The sequence below is a fragment of the Giraffa tippelskirchi genome, chromosome 11, assembly GCF_054371585.1.
Source record: "Giraffa tippelskirchi isolate mGirTip1 chromosome 11, T2T-mGirTip1v1.2.pri, whole genome shotgun sequence".
Classification (NCBI taxonomy): domain Eukaryota; kingdom Metazoa; phylum Chordata; class Mammalia; order Artiodactyla; family Giraffidae; genus Giraffa; species Giraffa tippelskirchi.
The window spans coordinates 107,345,273-107,365,033 of NC_137285.1; the positions used below are offsets into that span (position 1 = coordinate 107,345,273).

Below are 19,761 nucleotides of genomic sequence, written 5' to 3' on the forward strand. Positions count from 1 at the left end.
GGAAATTCCATGGACAGAGAAGCCTGGTGGGCTATGATACAAAACACTTGGACACAACTGAATGACCAAGTACACTGCATTAATACCATACTTCATTTACATGCCAAAAAATGTAGCGCTATGTATCACTTTTCCATTCTGAAGTTTTTAAAGCAACTTTTATTTTATATTGGAGCCTAATTGATTAACAATGTTGTGTTAGTTTCAGGTTTACAGTAAAGTGATTACACGTACATGTATCAATTCTTTTTCAAATTCTTTTCCCATTTAGGTTATTACAGAACACTGAGCAGAGTTCCCTGTGCTATACAGTAGGTCCTTGTTGGTTCTCTATCTTAAATATACCAGTGTATACATGCCAGTCCCCAGCTCCCAAACTATCCCTCCCCGGTAACTGTAAGTTCATTCTCTAAGTCTGTGAGTCTGTTTCTGTTTTGTAAATAAATTCATTAGTATCATTTTTCAAAAAGAATCTGCGTATAAGTGATATCATATGATATCTGTCTTTGCCTAGTCTGATGATCTCCATGCCCATCCTTGTTGCTGCAAATGGCATTATTTCATTCTTCCATTCTGAGATTATCTGAAATTCTTAGGTATTTTAACTTCTTCCCTTGTCATTTAAATAGGGATATTTTCTTCTATTACATTTTCTTTAAACTTTTTATTATGAAATATATTATGAAAAGATAATTTTTTAAAGGCATAAGAAATAATAAAACAGTTGCCGTGTCTACTATTTAGTTTAATAAGTAGAACATTACTTATAAAGTTGAACTCCCCATCTATATTTCCACATCACATTCTTCTCACTCTTTCTTAAAGTAACCATATCTGCATTTGGTGTGTATCATTGCTATACATTTTTAAATTATTTTTACTACATTAGGATGTATTCTTAATACACGGAATTGTTTTGCATATTTTTAATCTTTGCATACATGTGTTCTTCTGCATCTTGCTTTGGTTGCCCAATATGTTTGTGAGAATTAATATATACTGATATGTATAATTCTAGTTCATTCATCTACGTCCTCCTGGAAATGTACATTTAGGGTATTCCTTTTCTCTTTTTCCTACATGAAACAATGATGCTAGGAACATTCTTGTACAGATCTCCTTGTACACAGAGAGAGAGGTTCTTTGGGAGTGGAATTGAATGCTAGTGGGGCAATTCACCAAACTTACCAGATAGTGTCAAGTTGTACTGAAATTGCTATGCTTCTACCAGCTATGTTCAGGAGTTTCCTATGTCCCACATCCTGGCTTTCACTTGGTATCGTAAAATGTTAAGTTTTTTTCCGATCTGAGGGGTATCGAAAGTATCATATATAATTGAATTTCTCTGTTTGTGAGTTGCAGCATCTTTCATATGCTCATTAACAGTATGTCTGACTTACACGCTTAGTCATGTCTGACTCTGCGACCCCATGGGTTGTAGCCCCGCAGGCTCCTCTGTCCATAGAATTCTTCAGGCAAGAAAACTGGAGTGGGTAACCATTCCCTTCTCAGGGGATCTTCCAGACCCAGGCATCGCAGACAGATTGTTTACCATCTGAGCCACCAGGGAAGCCCCATTAACAATACAGGTTTCTTTTTAAAAATTAATTGCTTGTGCATATCTTTTGCACACTTTTTGATTTGTTTTATGTCCCTTATATTATAAAAGTGTCTTGTTAGGAAGGTTGTGTGTTGATTTTGTATATGAATTATGGAACATGTACATGCATGCTAAGTCACTTCAGTCATGTCCAACTCTGTGCAACCCCATAGACTATAGCTCACCAGGCTCCTCTGTCCATGGTATTCTCCAGGCAAGAATACAGGAGTAGTACCATAGTGGTATATGACATGGTGCCATGATGGTATCGCATCTTTTAATATGTCCTTATAAGAGGTGGACCTTGATTACTCTTTCACTGAGTGTATACAATTAGTGTCTCACTTCCAGGGCAGAAGGGATGGCGTGCCGCTTCATAAACTAGATCACAAGAGGCATCATGGCTTCCTGCTCTCTTGCATTTCTCTGGAAACCAGCTACTAGGTTCAGCTAACTCTGTAGACAGGCCCATGTGGGAAAGAGCAGGGACCAATGTTCAGTGAGAAACTGAGGCCTCCTGCCTACAGCCATGTGAGTGATGTAAATCCTCCAGGCCCTGACAAGCCTTCAGATGCTTGTAACCCTGGCCAACAACGTGACCATAACCTCTTGTGGAATCCTGGACCAGAACTTCCTGGATGAGCTGTTCCTGGATTCCAACCCTCAGAAACTGTATGAGACAATAAATACGTATTGTTTTAAGCTACTAAATTTTGGGATAATGTGTCAAGCAGCAAGAGATAACTAATACATGTATCTTCCTGAACTGCTTTACTGTTTGTCATAGTGTTTTTTCAGTTGATCCTCTTGCGTTACTCAAGAATCGTAATATTGTCTACATACAACGATAACGGTCTTGACTTTTTAAAAATCACTTTATTACTTTCCCATCAAGCCTGTCGCCCCATTTAGGATGAAATTCATGAATTTTGTTATGCTAAGGACATCTATTCATTTATTCTCATCTTATTAACAGTATTTTAAAAATCAATAATGATACTGAACTTTGTCAATTTCCTTTAAAGTATCTGAGTATTATGATATTTCTGCTGAATTACTTTAACAGGACTGTACTTTTGCATTGATATTCATAGGTGAGTGATCTTATTTTGCTATCTATTGCTTGTGAAATATTGGCTAAGTCTGAGGTTTTTGTGATCTAGCTGGTGTTTTTGTAATCAAAAGAAGTGGAAGATTTTCTCATTTTTTTCTATGTCCTGCAGCAGTGTAAATCAAAGTAAGAAAACTTTTTCAACAAAGGGTCAGAGAGTAAATATATTATGCCTTGTTGGCTGAATGGTCTCAGTCCCCTGATATTCAACTTAGCAGTGTAGTGGGAAAGCATAAACAAATGAATGTGACTGTATTCCAATAAAACTTTATTTATGAAAAGAATAGGTGAACTGAATTTGGCCCATGGCCCATTCCTTGGTATAAATCTGTTTTCTCAAAATTTAATGGGTGCGCAATCTCCAAGGAATCTTGTTAAAACCAGATTTTCCTTCAGCAGGTTTGCAATGGAACCTGAGAGTGCATTACACACTAGTTCCCAGGTGACACCCGTCTGCTGGTCCTCAATCACTCTAAATAACAAGGCTTTATATAACACTGAAGCCGTCTGTTTTTAAAGTTTGGTTGAATTCATTTGTGAAAATATCCAGGCCTAGTTCTTTCAAATTTGTATTTTATGAATATTGATAGTTTTAAACTTTTGATTTCTTCAGGAATTAGTTTTAGCAATTTATAGTTTCCCAGAAAAGTATCCATTTTCAACTAGATTCTCATATTTTTCTGCAAAGAGCTGAGCAATGTAGTTTTTGATTATTTCCTTCTCTATTTGTGGTTATTTATTCTTATTTCTTATTTTATACACTTGTGCTTTGATTTGTTGTTGTTTAGTCACAGTCATGTCCAACTCTTTGCGACCCCACAGACTGTATGTAGCTGCCAGGCTCCTCTGTCCATGGGATTCTCCAGACAGGAACACTGGAGTGGGTTGCTGTTTTCTTCTCCAGAGGATCTTCCTGACCCAGGGATCAACCCTATGTCTCCTTCATGGACAGGAGGATTCTTTACCACTAACCCACCAAGGAAGCCCTATATTAACTAATGTTTTATCCATTTTACTTTTCTAAAGGTTTATTTTTCTAAAAACTTATAGCATAGTTCATTTACAATATTAATTGTGGGTGTACAAAATAGTGATTCACTATTTTATAAATTATACTCCATTTATAAAATCTTAGCTATATGTCATGTGCTGTGTAATATAGCCTTGTATCTTTTTTATTTCATACATAGTAGTTTATACCTCTTAGCCTCCTACCCCTGTCTTGCCCTTCCTCCCATTATTTCAAAAAGATACATGCACTTCAATGTTTACAGTATCAGTATTTATAATAGCCAAGATATGGAAGCAACCTAAGTGTCCATGAACAGATAAGTAGATGAAGAAGATGTGAAATATTACTCAGCCATCAACAAGAATGAAATTTTGCCCTTTGCAACAGCACAGATCGCAGGGTAACATGCTTAGTGAAATAAGTCAGACAGAAAAAGACAAATACTGTATGTTACTGATCTATTTTGAGTATATTTATTTATTTTGCTCTTTCTGGTTGTCCTTTTAAATTTCTGCTTTTATTTTTGTTTTGGTTCTTCTGGATTACTTTTTCCCCTGACTTCTTGAGTTTCATACTAAAGCCAATCTTTTAGAATCTTTCTTTTATTAATATAGACAATATTAAGCCATGAATATTCCACTGAGTTTTGCTCTAATTTTATCATACACCAATTGCCAACATGCGTTGGATCATCGAAAAAGCAAGAAAGTTCCAGAAAAACATCTACTTTCTTTACTGTGCCAAAGCCTTTGACTGTGTGGATCACAACAAACTGTGGAAAATTCTTAAAGAGATGGGAATACCAGAACACCTTAACTTCCTCCTGAGAAATCTGTATGCAGGTCAAAAAGCAACAGTTAGAACTGGACATGAACAACAGACTGGTTCCAAATTAGGAAAGGAGTACATCAAGGCTGTATATTGTCACTGTGGTTATTTAACTTATATGCAGAGTACATCATGTGCAATGCCGGTCTGGATGAAGCACAAGCTGGAATCAAAATTGCTGGGAGAAATACCAATAACCTAAGATACTCAGATGACACCATCCTTATGGTAGAAAGCAAAGAAGAACTAAAGAGCCTCTTAATGAATGTGAAAGAGGAGAGTGAAAAAGTTGGCTTAAAACTCAACATTCAGAAAACTAAGATCATGGCATCTGGTCCCATCACTTCATGGCAAATAGATGGGGAAACAGTGAGAGACTTTATTTTGGGGGGCTCCAAAATCACTGCAGATGGTGTCTATAGCCATGAAATTAAAAGACACTTGCTCCTTGGAAGAAAAGCTATAACCAACCTAGACAGCATATTAAAAAAAAAACAGAGACGTTACTTTGCCAACAAAGGTCTGTCTAGTCAAAGCCATGGTTTTTCCAGTAGTCATGTATGGATGTGAGAGTTGGACTATAAAGAAAGCTGAGCATGGAAGAATTGATGCTTTTGAACTGTGGTGTTGGAGAACACTCTTGAGAGCCCCTTGAACAGCAAGGAGATCCAACCAGTCAATCCTAAAGGAAATCAACCCTGAATATTCATTGGAAGGACTGATGTTGAAGCTGAAATTGCAATACTTAGGCCACTTAGTGTGAAGAACTGACTCATTTGAAAAGACCCTGATGCTGGGAAAGATTGAAGGCAGAAGGAGAAGGGGACGACAGAGGATGAGATGGTTGGATGGCATCACCAACTCAATGGACATGAGTTTGAGTAAGCTCCAGGAGTTGGTGAAGGACAGGGAAGCCTGGTGTGTTGCTGTTCATGGGGTCGCAAAGAGTCAGACATGACTGAGCGATTGAACTGACTGACTGGATGAGGCTTCTTCAGCTTTCCTTAGCTGTATCTATTCTTTTTAATTTATTTTTAATTGGAGCATAATTGCTTTACACTGTTGTGTTAGTTTCTGTTGTATAATGAAGTGAATTACCTATATATCCCCTCCCTTCCACCTCACCCTCATCACACCTCTCTAAGGCATCACAGAACAGTGAGCTGAGCTCCCTGTGCTATACAGCAGCTTTCCACTAGCTGTCTGTTTTACTTATGCTAGTGCATATATGTCAGTGGTACTCTCTCAATTTATCCCACCCTCCCTGCCTCCCCTGTGTGTCCACATGTCTGTTCTCTACATCTGTGTCTCTATTCCTGCCCTGGAAGCAGGTTCATCTGTACCATTTTTCTAGATTCTATATATACGTAATATAATGCAATATTTGTTTTTCTCTTTCTGACTTGCTTCACTGTGTACCTAAATGTCCAACAATAGATGAATGGATAAAGAAGATGTGGTACATATATACAATGGAATATTAGCCATAAAAAGGAACAAAACTGGGTCATTTGCAGAGATGTAGATGGAGTGAAGTAAAGTCTCTATTTTTGATGAGACTTCCCTACAGGCCCTGGGCATTTCTGGCTTCTGACAAAAGTGAATCAAGACCCCTAGGTCTGACAAACGTTTGCCAACTTGATCTGGCTCCTGGCCTGGCAAGGCAGTCACAGTATTACTTCATATCCATTTCCTACTCCCCAAACTCAGTCATCCCTATTGGCCCAGACCATACAACTGTCTTTCTGCCCCAATTTCCCTTCCAACCTCAGCTCCAAGTCTGCCTTGCATCAGATTACATCAGCTTGGCTAGAGCTCAGGGTCTTCACAGCTTGCTGCATTGACCTGGCCTGGTGGACTGAACTCTTGCAATAATACTGTCAACAAAACTTTGAAAATTATCTCAATTTCTTGCTGAACTTGTACTGTCTGTTAGCATGGACCACTCCCTCTCCTCACTGTGATACCTGCATAATACATACCTGAGCTGTCCATTCCCTCTGAATACAATGGACCCACCACTTGCTCTTTCAGGGGACAGCCACCAAGCCACCTCGCCAGGTTCTCTTCACTGTTCTTTGTAACCAGAGGACAATCTAAGTAATAGGGATGTCTAAGTGATTTATCCCTTGCCTGGGTTTTGACTAAAAACTCTTGTATCTGGCAAATAAGTTTTGAGGGTATTATATCTTCTATTTTCCTACAAAATTCATTTGTCTCAGTAAGTAAAATTTTCTCATACGACCTGCAGGAGACTGTTGCCATTAGCTTTAGTAAGTTAGGTCTTTTTGACTCTTCAATTCATTACAATCTTTACCTCTATCTTATTTGTAATCTTTATTTCTCCTCAAAAAGCAAGAGACTAGCAAAGTATTACTGTCCCTGCCCAAAATAACATAAATGCAACAAAGATAATAATAATGGTTTACACTTTTTGAACACTGTGTAGTTTCTGTACTTTACAGAGATCTCAGTTAATTATCACTGGATTCTTATCAGGTAAATTATACAATTGTTATCATCATCATCCTCATTTTATAGATCAGGAAACTGACTCAAATAAATTGAATAAGAAATTTAAGGTTATATGAGTTAAAAGTGGTGGAACAGAAAGGATACCAGGTCCTTGTAACTCCAAAGACTATACCTTTATTCATTATACTATGTTGCTTACTAGCTGATTTTCCCCAAAGCCAAGTAGATTAAATATGTTCTATTGGTTAATAATTTTATGTCCTAGGATGAACTCCATATTACAAAGAGCAAAAGTTTTGGATGCAAAAGTTACTGGTCCTTTCCCCAGATTATATTCTAAGAATTAAAGTAATAATAGCAATTTATCAGTTATAGGGCACACAGATGTTTTAAATAACAATTTTATATGTTTACTGTTGGATTTTTAAAAAAGCCTTTACATGAATATAATTGTATTAATTCATGTTTAGAAGATCTTAGAGACTCAACATTATTTCATCTATTACCTTTGAAGTAGTTCCCTTATAAGACAGTGAAATAGAATAAGTTATTCTAGCTGCTGTAAGAAACAACTTTCCAAGCTCCAAAGGTTTAACAGATAAAAATTTAGTTTTGCTCATATAGATTCAAATCAAATGTGCTTATCAGGCAAACTGCCAACAGCTTCTTTAGGGACCTGGGCTCCTTTCTCTTGGGCTTCCCAGGTGGCGCTAGAGGTAAAGAATCTGCCTATCAATACAGGAGACTCAAAGAGACATGGGTTTGATCCCTGGGTTGGGAAGATCTCCTGGAGTAGGAAATTGGCAACCCACTCCAGTTGGACAGAGGATCCTGGCAGACTACAGCCCATCAGGTCACAAAGAGTTGGACACAACTGAGCACGCACGCAATCAAGGTTCCTTTCTCTACGGCTCCATCCTCTACTAAGTCCTGAGTCATCTCCAGTCAATATCTCCATTCAGTAGAGACAAAAAGAGAAATTGGAAGAAGTTTTGTTTTTGTTTTTTTTTTAATGGAGAAGACTAGAAAGGGTGGAAATCTCTTCCGTATATTTCATTGGCCAGAACTCAGACTCACCATCCCAGGTACCTATAAAGGAGGTTAGAAAAGCTAGTCTGCAGCTCTGAGCCCAGAGGGAAGAGGAAGTGTATTCTATGCACACAGCAGGCTCACCCAGACAGTTTGAGAACCTCACCCACCTTTTATTCAGAATGAATAGAGTCCATTCAGATTTCACCATCTCCCATTTGAGATCTTTGCATGACTACCAATTCAATTTCTTAATTGAATTCTTCCTTTAAATACATGTGCTGGTTTTAAAGATGTGTTGATTTTTTTTTTGATTCTCTCTTGCTTAAGAGATGAACCTTCCTTCTTCTTCACCGGCATGTAGGTTACACTTAGTGACTTCACTTCTGGTGAGTTGAATAGAGTAGAAATCATTAGATGTCACTTCTAATACTAGGTAACAACAAGATTGTGCATTCTGTCTTGGGTACACTTCCCAAACCTCTGAGTCACTTGTTCTGAGAAGTCAGCTGTTCTCTCATGAGCAGTGATGGTATGAGGGCACTCAGGCAGCCTACAGAGAACTGTGGGGGATGCCAGCAAGCATATGAGTGATCTTAGAAGGGGATCCTTCCCCTAGTCAAGCTTGGGGTTAACTGTGACCCCAGCCAATCCCAGGACTTCAACTCGCAAGAGACTCACAGCTAAACTGCTCCTGGATTTCTGGACCACATACGTAAACTAAGATAATGTCTACTGTTTTAAGCCTCTGAGTTTGGAATAAAAGGTGAACATGCAATAGATGACTAATATAATGCATTTTTAAAACCTGTTGTATTTTATTTAGCTCCTATGCCATCACGTGGGTCCAGGCATTCTTCCAGAGACAATAGAACAGTTCTTAAACTTTACTATTATTTATGTGCAAATCTCTCAGAGTTAATGCTAAGTATTGGCTGTTGGCTCTAGGATTGTGTAATCTGTCACTGGATCCATGTATTAGGGCAGCTGCTGGAGGTATGTGAGAATGCTCCGTTGCCTCCTTTGTGCAAAGTTTCCTCTCAGAGAGGTGTGCCATGCTGGAGAAGAGTGGTGCTGATTTTTAGTTTCGAGTGTGCTATTCTCCGGGGTTCCGTCACATGCTTATGGAACTCCATTCTCTTCTATTGAGTTGGCCAAAAAGTTCGTCATGTTTTTCTGTTATATCTTATGGAAAAACCCCAACAGATTTTTTTGGTCAACCCAATATTTTGGTTTTACTGGTGCCTCCCATGACCCCATAAAGCCTAGTTCATTCATCTTTCTAAATTAAGGAGCATCACAGAGATGAGAGAATCCATTCTGATTCTGGCCTTGGGTATGGTGGAAACTGCCATTTTTCCATCACATTCAATCAGCAAGCAGTTTGTTTCAGTTCTCACATTTAGGTTTCATATCAGTCACACGAGGCCCATAGTCATTGCATCAGTTTTATAGATGCAGCAAGGTAGAGAGCTATGAGGCAGGACAGGCAGAATTTGATCGCAAGTCTGTGACTCTAAATTTCATGCTTTATCATGAAATCTTCTAGAGCCCCCTTTTCTTATAGGGACAGAGCTATTACATAGTCTATATCAGGAAAAAAAAAAAAAAGAATTTTCCAGTGGAAACTCAAATGGTTACATCTGTATGTGGAACTTAAACTTCTATATAAACCCACTGATGGAAGCCTGGCAGGGACTGAACAACTTGGACTTGGTCTTTTTTTTTTTTTTCCATATAATTACCTTCTGAATTTTTACTTACAAGTCTCTTAGGGCTTTTGCCTTAAAAGAGATCTCAAAGATGATAGAATATATCTCCTTTACTTTATAGATACACTTATCACTTGGCCTTGTTTCTGGAGTTAAAAATCATCTCTTTCTTCCTCAGCCCAAGTAGGGCTGAGGCCTCTACCTCAGAGTACAGAGAACAGCTGACTTCTCAGAACAAGTGACTCAGAGGTTTGGGAAGTGTACCCAAGAGTTTTGGGAAGTGTACCCAAGACAGAATGCACAATCTTGTTGTTACCTAGTATTAGAAGTGACATCTAATGATTTCTACTCTATTCAACTCACCAGAAGTGACCTGAGCCACTCTGTAAAGGGAGCTAGGGTGCAGACACAGGCTGTAGGGAGAACCAAACGGGGCTGTCTGTAGAGGTGCTCTATGCATTTCACTTCTGGTCTCCAAATGCCAGCATCCAAATACTACTCTTGCTTACAGGGTACCACAGCTCTTACTCAGTGTTCATTCTCAATTTCCACTGGCATTGGGAGGGCACGTGACTGGTCAACAGGAGAGAGTTCCATGATGAGGTGTGCAACAGCAATATGACGACAACTCAGTACAGCTCATCAACTCCTCAGTCTGTCAATGAACTTGAGATTGGACACACACCCGGTGCTTGGAGACAGCATTAATGCATCAGCTCTAAATACTCATTTGCATGCAGAACACATTTAGAACAATTCTGAGCTGAGAATAAAAAGAACCAACACATAGTTAATGATGCTCAATAGCACCAGATATATTAGTATTGATTTCTGAAGAAAACACCTATTGACTCAGATTTCTGGTCCCTTGAAGTGTATTGTCTGCCGGTTCCAGCAGGTTTCCTTGCCCTATGTAATGACCAGCTCTGTGAACTTCAGCTCAGAGGAAGACCCCCAAATCTTTCTTCTTAAATGAAGGTTCTGATCAAGTTAGAAACTGGTAGAAAAGCTCCAAGTGGGGAGAGGGACTAAGATGGCCTTCCGTGTTGAGTGGAGCTATCAGACCTGCGAAGCAACGCTTTCCAGCCTTTGTACTAGCACACGGACTGTGCATGCTGGGGGCCTGCTGTGGGCAGGGCATTGGAATTCCACAAGCAGCGTTCTGAAGAAGGACTGAAAGGGAGGAATTGTGGGGTGATTGCCCTAGCTGACTACAGGGAACTGAGTGGATGACTCAATGATTTTTCTTTTCCGGGTATGGTGGCATGAACTGGAGACAATTCCCAATGCCTTGGGAACTCTGCCCTGGCACGCACATTAGTTGGGCTGATGCACAAACCCACCAGCCAGAGAGCTAACATGGTGAATCTCCTCTGAGGTCTTTAGAAATTGTTTTATAATTTTAATATGATATGTTCCCATTCACTTGTTTCTAATTTCCCCAGATTCTAACACATTTTGGCCAGATTCAGCATGCCTTCTCTGATAAAGTCTGACTTTAGTGGCATTCTGAGTGGTCTAAGGCGCTGCGTTCAGGTTGCAGTCTCCCCTGGAGGCATGGGTTTGTATCCTGCTCTGGACAAGCCAGCCTTTGGGGTTTCCCGGTAGCTCAACTGGTAAAGAATCTGCCTGCAATGCAGGAGATGCTGGGTTGATTCCTGGGTTGGGAAGTTCCCCTGGAGAAGGGATAGGTTACCCACTCCAGTATTTTTGGGCTTCCCTGATGGCTGAGACAGTAAAGAATTGGCCTGCAATGCTGGAGACCTGGGTTTGATCCCTGGGTTGGGAAGATCCCCTGGAGGAGGGTATGGCAACCCACTCCAGGATTCTGGCCTGGAGAATCCCATGGACAAAGGAGCCTGTCAGGCTACAGACATGACTAAGCACAGCACAGAAAGACTCGCTGCTCAGACCTGCCTTTAAAAGAACCACCACAAGGAGAGCACCTGCCTGACAACCTCCAGATGCTGCACCTTTGGGTCCTCCCCAGTGATGGTGCCAAGGCCACAGTCCCTACGGGGTGCTCCCAGCCAATGACTGATCACAGAGGGTGACAGAGCGGGGCTGTTTCTGCCCAGGGCAGTCCTCCCCTAGTGAACCTGTAGTTGGGGCTCCCATCAGCCTGCCTGAAGCATTCTCTGTGCTCTGGGGCCACTTGAGTCTTCCTACCTCACCCTCATTTCTTCTCATTCTCCTTTCACAGGTGTCAGTCCAGAATCGTGATCTCAAGTCTGCCCCTGCTTACTTGTGCTGCCTTATCATGTACATGTGTTACCTCCTCTAAATCTCTTGCAGGTTTCATTCTGTTTGGCATCTGCTTCTCAGAGGGCCTGCACTGGTACAGTTCCCTTTCCTGGCCACTGCACTCAGCATCCTTGCTCACTTTCTCAGGCATTCAAGACTTACTTCTCTCCAACCCACCTTGGTCTAAACATCCCGTGGCTAACGCTTTTAGCTTGTCTCCTCCATTCCAGCACCAGGCCTTCAGAACTCTACACCCACTGGCATGACAGCCCAACCCCTGTAGGTAAAAGAAGCAAATACCTAAGGATCAGGAATAACAGAAATACTAGTAGCCTTTCCTAATGCTAGTATTACCAGTGTGGAAGAGTGGATGCACAGTCATTTACCAATACCTTCATGGACAGTTACACTTCAGAATGCAGAATATTTTGAATTTTAGAAAGAAGGTGATATGTTGAATATTATATAATATACCCTGGCAGTCTGTGGCAGCAAAAACAGTAGTATTTCTGCAGCAAGCATACATTTTTTCACTAAGGTGAAAAAATCTAGTGAAAAACATTTTTAAAAAGATAAAAAATACAAGATTAGCTAAAAGTCTACTTAAGATAAGTTTTGCAGTGAAATGAGTTATTTTTTTAAAAATTTGCTTTTCAGAGCTTTTATATCTCTCAATAGAAAGAAGGTAGATGGTGGATATCTTGAAATTAAAAAAAAACCAAAAACCTCCCACATATTAAACACCTGCTTTGTGTTAAGCCAGAGTACTCTATAGCATTATTTTATTAAACCTTCACCTCAGCATTGTTAATAGTCATTTTAGCTCCATTTTATACATGAGGAAACTAAATCTCAAGTAACTTGTCCAAGGCTACACAAATAGCAAGTGCCAAAGCTAGGATTTGAATCCCAAGGAATCAGCCTCCAAAATTATTGGTCGTTCCCACTTTGTCACATTGCTCACCCATGTAAGTATCATTTAGCCCTGACTACCCAGTAAGGTATGATGTAATAAGATTGGCCTAGAAGTCAGGAGGCCTGGGAATTAGCACAGATTTCATTCTCTGTAGTCTGTCCTCCTTGAGGCTCCATTTCCTTATATGCAATTGGGGTCAGCAATACCTAATTCACACAGTGGTTTTAATAAGGATCAAAGGATAAATTAGGTGTGGAAACACTTTGTTACCACACTGTAAAGTGCCAAAGAAGATGAGACTGTGATGGTAGTGATGATGATATAAACAATTATTATTGCTTGCACTTCAGAAAACTCTCAGGGCTATAAATAATTGTTCACTTGGCAAAGAACTGGGTGGATGCTTCATCTTCCTTGAGCAGCTCTGCACTTGAGCACCAAGGAAGAGTTGGAACGTTGAGATGATCTAAGAAAATGGGTTTATTTGCAATAGCTGCCCTACACCATTTGAATTTGGGAAGGAAGAGCTATTTCTCTGGCACTGTAATTGCCTCTCTAAAGATTCCATGTTCAAATAAATTGTTACACACACACACACACACACACATAGAGCAAGAAAAGAAACTTCCAATTTGATTAGCTATGATGCTTACAAGTGAAGTCACTGCCTCTGGAACAAAATTACTGACAGCTCTTTGCCATTAGGACTTTTCCTCAAAATGTCTGGTTTTTGCTTTCTCATTAACATTGCCACATCATCTATTTCATTAGTCTCTTTGTATGGGTCAGTTACGGGTGGCTGCTGAATAAGGCAGGAAAATAAGAAATTGTTCCAAGGTGGGCATGGTGGGTGGCACAGAATACAACCCAGAGTCTTTGCTGGGGAGTGTGGAGCTTTGTGTAGAAAGAGGCTGTGTGATTTTGTGCATTCAGAGTGTAAGGCTGGAGTCAACATCTTTAATTTCAGGTTGAATTGGAAAGATAAACAAGAGCAGAGGATAATTGATAAAGAGGTGGTAATAAGCTGCGGTCAGTGTGAGAGGTTCTAAATCACCTGAGAAGATATCAGTTCAGTTCAGTCGCTCAGTCGTGTCTGACTCTTTGAGACCCCATGAACCGCAGCACACCAGGCCTCCCTGTCCATCACCAACTCCCGGAGTCCACTCAAACCCATGTCCGTCGAGTCGGTGATGCCATCTAACCATCTCATCCTCCTCCTGCCCTCAATCTTTCCCAGCATCAGGGTCTTTACAGACAGAGTCTAAACCTCTGACACAGTGGGTGGTGAGGTGGGGCTGACCACAAAGAGAAGAAGACATAACATAGGTGCACTGATGGAAAACAGCATCCCTAGGTTTTAGACATCAAGGGAGGTCCAGGTTTCACTGCATACTGACGTGCTGATGTGAAGCACGAAAGGTAGTCTGACCTAGTTTTGAAATCCAGCTCTGCCTCTTAAATATGTGGGGCTTCCCTTGTGGCTCAGTTGGTAAAAAATCCCCCTGCAATGTGAGAGACCTGGGTTCGATCTCTGGGTTGGGAAGATCCCCTGGAGAAGGGAAAAGCTACCCACTCCAGTATTCTGACTTGGAGAATTCCATGGACTGTATAGTCCATGGGGTTGCAAAGAGTTGGACGCGATTGAGTGACTTTCACACTTAAACATGTGACACTGAGTCAGCTACCCAACTACCAAAGTTTCAATGTATTCATCTCAGAAATGGGGATGGTATACAGAGTGAAGTAAGTCAGAAAGAGATAAACACATATCATATATTAACACAAACATATATGGAATCTAGAAAAATGGTACTGATGAACCTATTTGCAGGACAGGAAGAGAGACATAGAGAATGGACTTGTGGACAAAGCAGGGAAGGAGAGAGTGGGTCGAATTGAGACAGTAGCATTGACAAAAATACAGTACCATGTGTAAAACAGGTAGCTAGTAGGAAGCTGCTGTATAGCACAGGGTGCTCAGCTCAGTGTTCTGTGACAACCTTGAGGGGTGGGATGGGGGTATGGGAGAGAGGCTCAAGAGGGAGGGGATATATGTAGACTTTTTTCCAGTTGTCATTTATGGAGAGTGGGACCATAAAGAAGGCTGAGCACCAAAGAACTGATGCTTTCAAACTGTGGTGCTGGGAAAGACTCTTGAGAGTCCTTTGGACTGAAAGGAGATCAAACCAGTCAATCCTAAAGGAAATCAATCCTGAATATTCATTGCAAGGACTGATACTGAAGCTCCGGTACTTTGGCCACCTGATGCGAAGGGCTGACTCACTGGAAAAGACCCTGAGGCTGGGAAAGATTGAAGGCAAGAGGAGAAGGGGATGACAGAGGATAAGAAGGTTGGATGGCATCACTGAATCAATGGACGTGAGTCTGAGCAAACTCCAGGAGATAGTGAAGGACAGGGAAGCCTTATGTACTGCAGTTCATGGGATCGCAAAGAGTTGGACACAACTTGGCGATTGATAGCTGATTCACATTGCTGTACAGCAGAAATCAATACAACACTGTAGAGCAATTATCCTTCAACTAAAAAAATAAAAATTAAAGAAATGAGGATAGTAATTCCTATATTGTAGGGTGATTGTGAAATATACAAAACATTGGCAGATGTGCCTAGAACATGGCATATGCTCTATACATGTTAATGATGATGATGAATCATCACCATAATCTCCACGTCCTCTGAAGGGAAGTCTGCCTCCAGTCCTAGCTCCAAGTCCCCTGAAAGTGGGTCCTGGAGATCATCAGTGGCTTCTGAGAATCCCTAGCTTTGACAGTGTTATAGTAAATCCAGAATTGATTGATGATTTTATTTAACATCTGAAGCTAATTTGGTTGGTTCAATTATTGGAAACAAGCAAAACAAAAAACCTCAAGAATGCATGAAGAATCCTCTCAAAACCACACAAGGAAAGGTTGCAGTTGTCTGTCTACTACTTCCCTCTACCCCAGAAGCCCTTCTTCCAAGAGAGGTGACAACAAGTGAAACACATTTGAATCCCGTCTATTAATTTTTTCTTTGGGCCACATATAAGTGACCACCTGTCAAATCAACACCTCTCCCACTCATTCTTCCCCATCAAATGCTCTGTGTAAGAGAATGACAAGTCTTGGCTCTGGGGACTTGCTTTGATGAGAGCAGTTACTCTACCATCCCAGTAAAGTACTCTATTGGGCAAAGGAGTTAAATAGAAGACACTTACCAACAGAAAGGACAGGAGCCTGGGTGTGTCCAGCAATTATTTAGTGTGAGCTATGGTGCACCCTGGCATGAATGACTCTGGTTGCCAAGGACGACAGTAAAACCCCTTGAACCTGCTAGTACTAGCTGACAGGGACCACTTGTTCTATCACTTACTTGCTGTGAGCTTTGAGATGCCCCTTTACTTCCATCTGAGTTTTAGTTTCCTTATGTATAAAATGGAATATTGCTAAATGTTTCATCCATTTTATTTTTGATGGGGATTAAAGGAGATGTTTTCAATAAAGCAACAGCATAGTGACTGGCATAAGATATATACTTAGTATATTTGAGCTGCTAAAATGTTAACATGTGTGATGGTGATGGGAGCAGTAGTAATGGTGGCAGAGGTAGAAGTAATAACACTGGTGGTAAGAGTAGTATGAACAGTAGAGAGAGATTTTCCAGGACATGGAAGCAACCTAAATGTCTGTCAACAGAAGACTGGATAAAGAATATGTGGTACATATATACAATGGAATATTACTCAGCCATAAAAGGGAACAAAATAGGGTCATTTGTGTAGACATGGATGGACCTAGAGTCTGTCACACAGAGTGAAGTGAGTCAGGAAGAGAAAAACAAATATTGTATATTAACGTATATATGTGGAATCCAGAAAAAAGGTACAGAAAAACCTATAGGCAGGGCAGGAATAGAGACACAGATGTAGAGAATGGACATGTGGACACAGTGGTGGAAGAGTAGAGAATGGGATGAATTGGGAGGGTAGCACTGATATGCATACACTACCATGTGTAAAATAGATAGCTAGTGGGAACTGCTGTAAAGCACATGGAGCTCAGCTCAAGGCTCTGTGATGACCTAGATGGGCTGGGATGAGGGATGGGGGTGGGAGGAGGTTTTAAAGGGAGGAGATATATGGATACATACAGCTGATTCACTCTATTGTACAGCAGAGACAAACACAACATTGTAATGCAATTATATTCCAATAAAAAAAAAGTCCAAAAGAGATTTGGAAACCACATGAATCTCTTTACTCTTTCTAGCAGCATGGTTGACTCATACATCTGTACTTCGGAAACTAGACTATTGTTTTACTGATGACATTTCTAAAACAATTTCCTTTTATTTCCCTTTAGCTCTTAGTAAAGTTTAATTTGAAAACTAGAAACTATCACAGCTATTCCAAGAGTTGGGAGGAGCAGAAGCAAGAAGGGGAGGCTGTTCTCTCCTCGGTCAAAGACTAAAGCCAGAACAATAAATACTAAAATTGGGCAGGATTGTGGCAGCAGGAGCCCAAGGTACAGAAGCTGTACCTTCCCAGCTGCCAAACCCCAAACTCTTCAGTGATTCCCCGAGGACTTCAGGATAAAACTCTCACGCCGATGCATGGTGAGCACCAGCATCTTCACCGTTTGGCCTTGCCTACCTCTCAAACTCCAACTTTCAGTGTCTTCCACCCTCTGCCTCTTCCGGACACAAGGCCATTTAAGATCCTGGTATCTGTTATGCAGCAGCTGGGGCCTATGTACACGATGAACATCAACTCATCTTTTATTAATAAGATATGCCTCATGCCCCCTATTTTTGCAGACTTCGTGAACTTCTCTCTCCTCAATGACTGACCATCTCATACTTGGTGTCCCAAATTTCAAATATTTCCATCAGCATCTGGAAAATGTAATGCCATTTTTATCTTCCTATGAAATTCCTCAAAGTCAGGGACCGTGTCCTACCCGTGTTTGTGCGTCTGACAAATAAAAGGAATGTAATGACTGCTTTCTAAATGAATGATGAAAGGAAGGGAGGGATGGATAGATGGGTGAATAAATTAATAAATAAACAGGTGAGTAAATGGAGAATGAGTAAAACCACAAGTGAAGAGACAATTCTGAAATACTCTGTAAGGGGACTGGCACAGTTTTAGTAATACCTTCCACCTCCCAATTCCATCTCTTCACTGCTCAGAACTTGGCAGTTTCTGAATTCTGTTTCCTTTGTGTCTTACTGTTTCTTTATGGGAAGTCAAGAGAAGATACAGGCTTGAGGAACTGGTGATGATTTGGGTTTTAATTTTACAGATGTGAGATGCTAGGAAAGCATCCATGTGGAACCGTCAAGAAGGTAAATAAAAATATGGGATGTGTACTGAGATAAGAGGTCAAATAGCAATATAGATTTGGGGGGGAGGTACTTCCCTGGTGGTCCAGTGGCTAAAACTCGGTGCTCCCAAAGCACAGGGCCTGGGTTTGATCCCTGGTCAGGGAGCTAGGTCCCAAATGCTGCAACTAATAGTTCACATGCCCCAACGAAGATCCTGCATGTTGCAACTAAGACCTAGAACAGCCAAATAAATAAATACCTAAAAAAAGAGGAAGTATAGATTTGGGAGTCATATAAAGCAGTGATGACTAAACATAGAAAAAAGAATGAGACTGCCAAGGGGATAAAGGAGATAGTGGCAGTGGAATAAGATAAGGGCTACTTGGGTAACATGGAGGAAAACAGCAAATAGGAAAAAGGAGTCAACCAAACAGTAGGAGGAGCCTTTGTCCTGAAGCCAGAAAGGAGATACTCAAGAAGATAACGGTTAATAATGGTCATTTCCAAGAGACAGCAGGTAGGTAGAGGGCTAAGAAGAGGCCATTGGATTTGCCAATTTACTCAAATAATTATAATTTACCAATTAGTGGGAAAACTCAGATACAATCTTCAGAACCAGGAAGCTTCCTTGCACAGTCCCAAATTCAGATCAATTCTCATGGAAAGGAAAGAGTTACAAAACTATTCAAACTATTGTTCAAAAATATCAAACCGGCATTTTTGTTCATCAATTCAGATTTAAAATTTAATTTCATGGTACAATGAACTCATACACAGTTATATCTATTAAGGTCACCCACTCTCAACTCATCAGCTTATTCTGGGCATTGATGACAGTAAAACTCTTTAGGAGATAAGAATCAGTGTTTCATACTTCCTGGTGCTCACAGTTTTAATGTGAGCCAAGATTTTCTGACTGTGAAATACTCCATGAAGTTTATCCCCCTACCTTTCCCCTGACTGCTCCTCAATCCATGGTTTTAACAAAACAAATCCTGCAAGAGATTCTCAAAGGTTTGAGGCAAGGGGAGGTGGGGAAGGAAGTTTTTGATTGAGTCTTTTCATTGTTTCAAGAAAAGACACCCATATTTTGCTTGAATTATTCGCTTAGCTTCTCATAAAAAAAATAATCTATTTCTTCTTTCTGCTGCTCAAAATACTAAGGCCAGAATCCAACCAGCTTTTACTGTGCTTATTACTGTAACAATGGGTGCTTAATTCATGAAATTCTTTTTGTCTTCTACACAATGTAAATCTAGAATTCTCCTTTAAGGCAACACTGTAATTAGGCAGTTTGGATTTAAATTGACCTGTAAATATATGCACACCCAAGATCAAATGAAGAGGGACACACAAGCACACACATATTATATTTTTCTCTTTCTCTCTCTTTATATGTGTATTGTGTGGATGCTCAATCATATCCAAATCTTTGTGACTCCATGGGCTATATAGCCACATATATAATATATATATTTATGTGTTTACATATACATGTGAGATATATC

General features: G+C 40.3%; 1 long non-coding RNA gene across 2 annotated transcripts in view; it reads right to left on the bottom strand.

Moving 5' to 3' along the window:
- Nucleotides 1-8,016: 8,016 nt before the first annotated feature.
- LOC145526210 (uncharacterized) overlaps nt 8,017-19,761 on the bottom strand; it is a 49,747-nt gene continuing 38,002 nt past the window's right edge. Inside the window, exons 2-5 of one of the 2 annotated variants that reach the window (XR_014068764.1) lie at nt 12,189-12,288; nt 10,131-10,530; nt 8,226-8,441; nt 8,017-8,115 (exon numbers count right to left, since the gene is read on the bottom strand). This is a non-coding gene — a long non-coding RNA (uncharacterized LOC145526210). Of the gene's footprint in view, nt 8,116-8,210; nt 8,442-10,130; nt 10,531-12,188; nt 12,289-19,761 lie in introns of those variants that run through there. The other variant, XR_014068765.1, reaches the window with a different exon arrangement.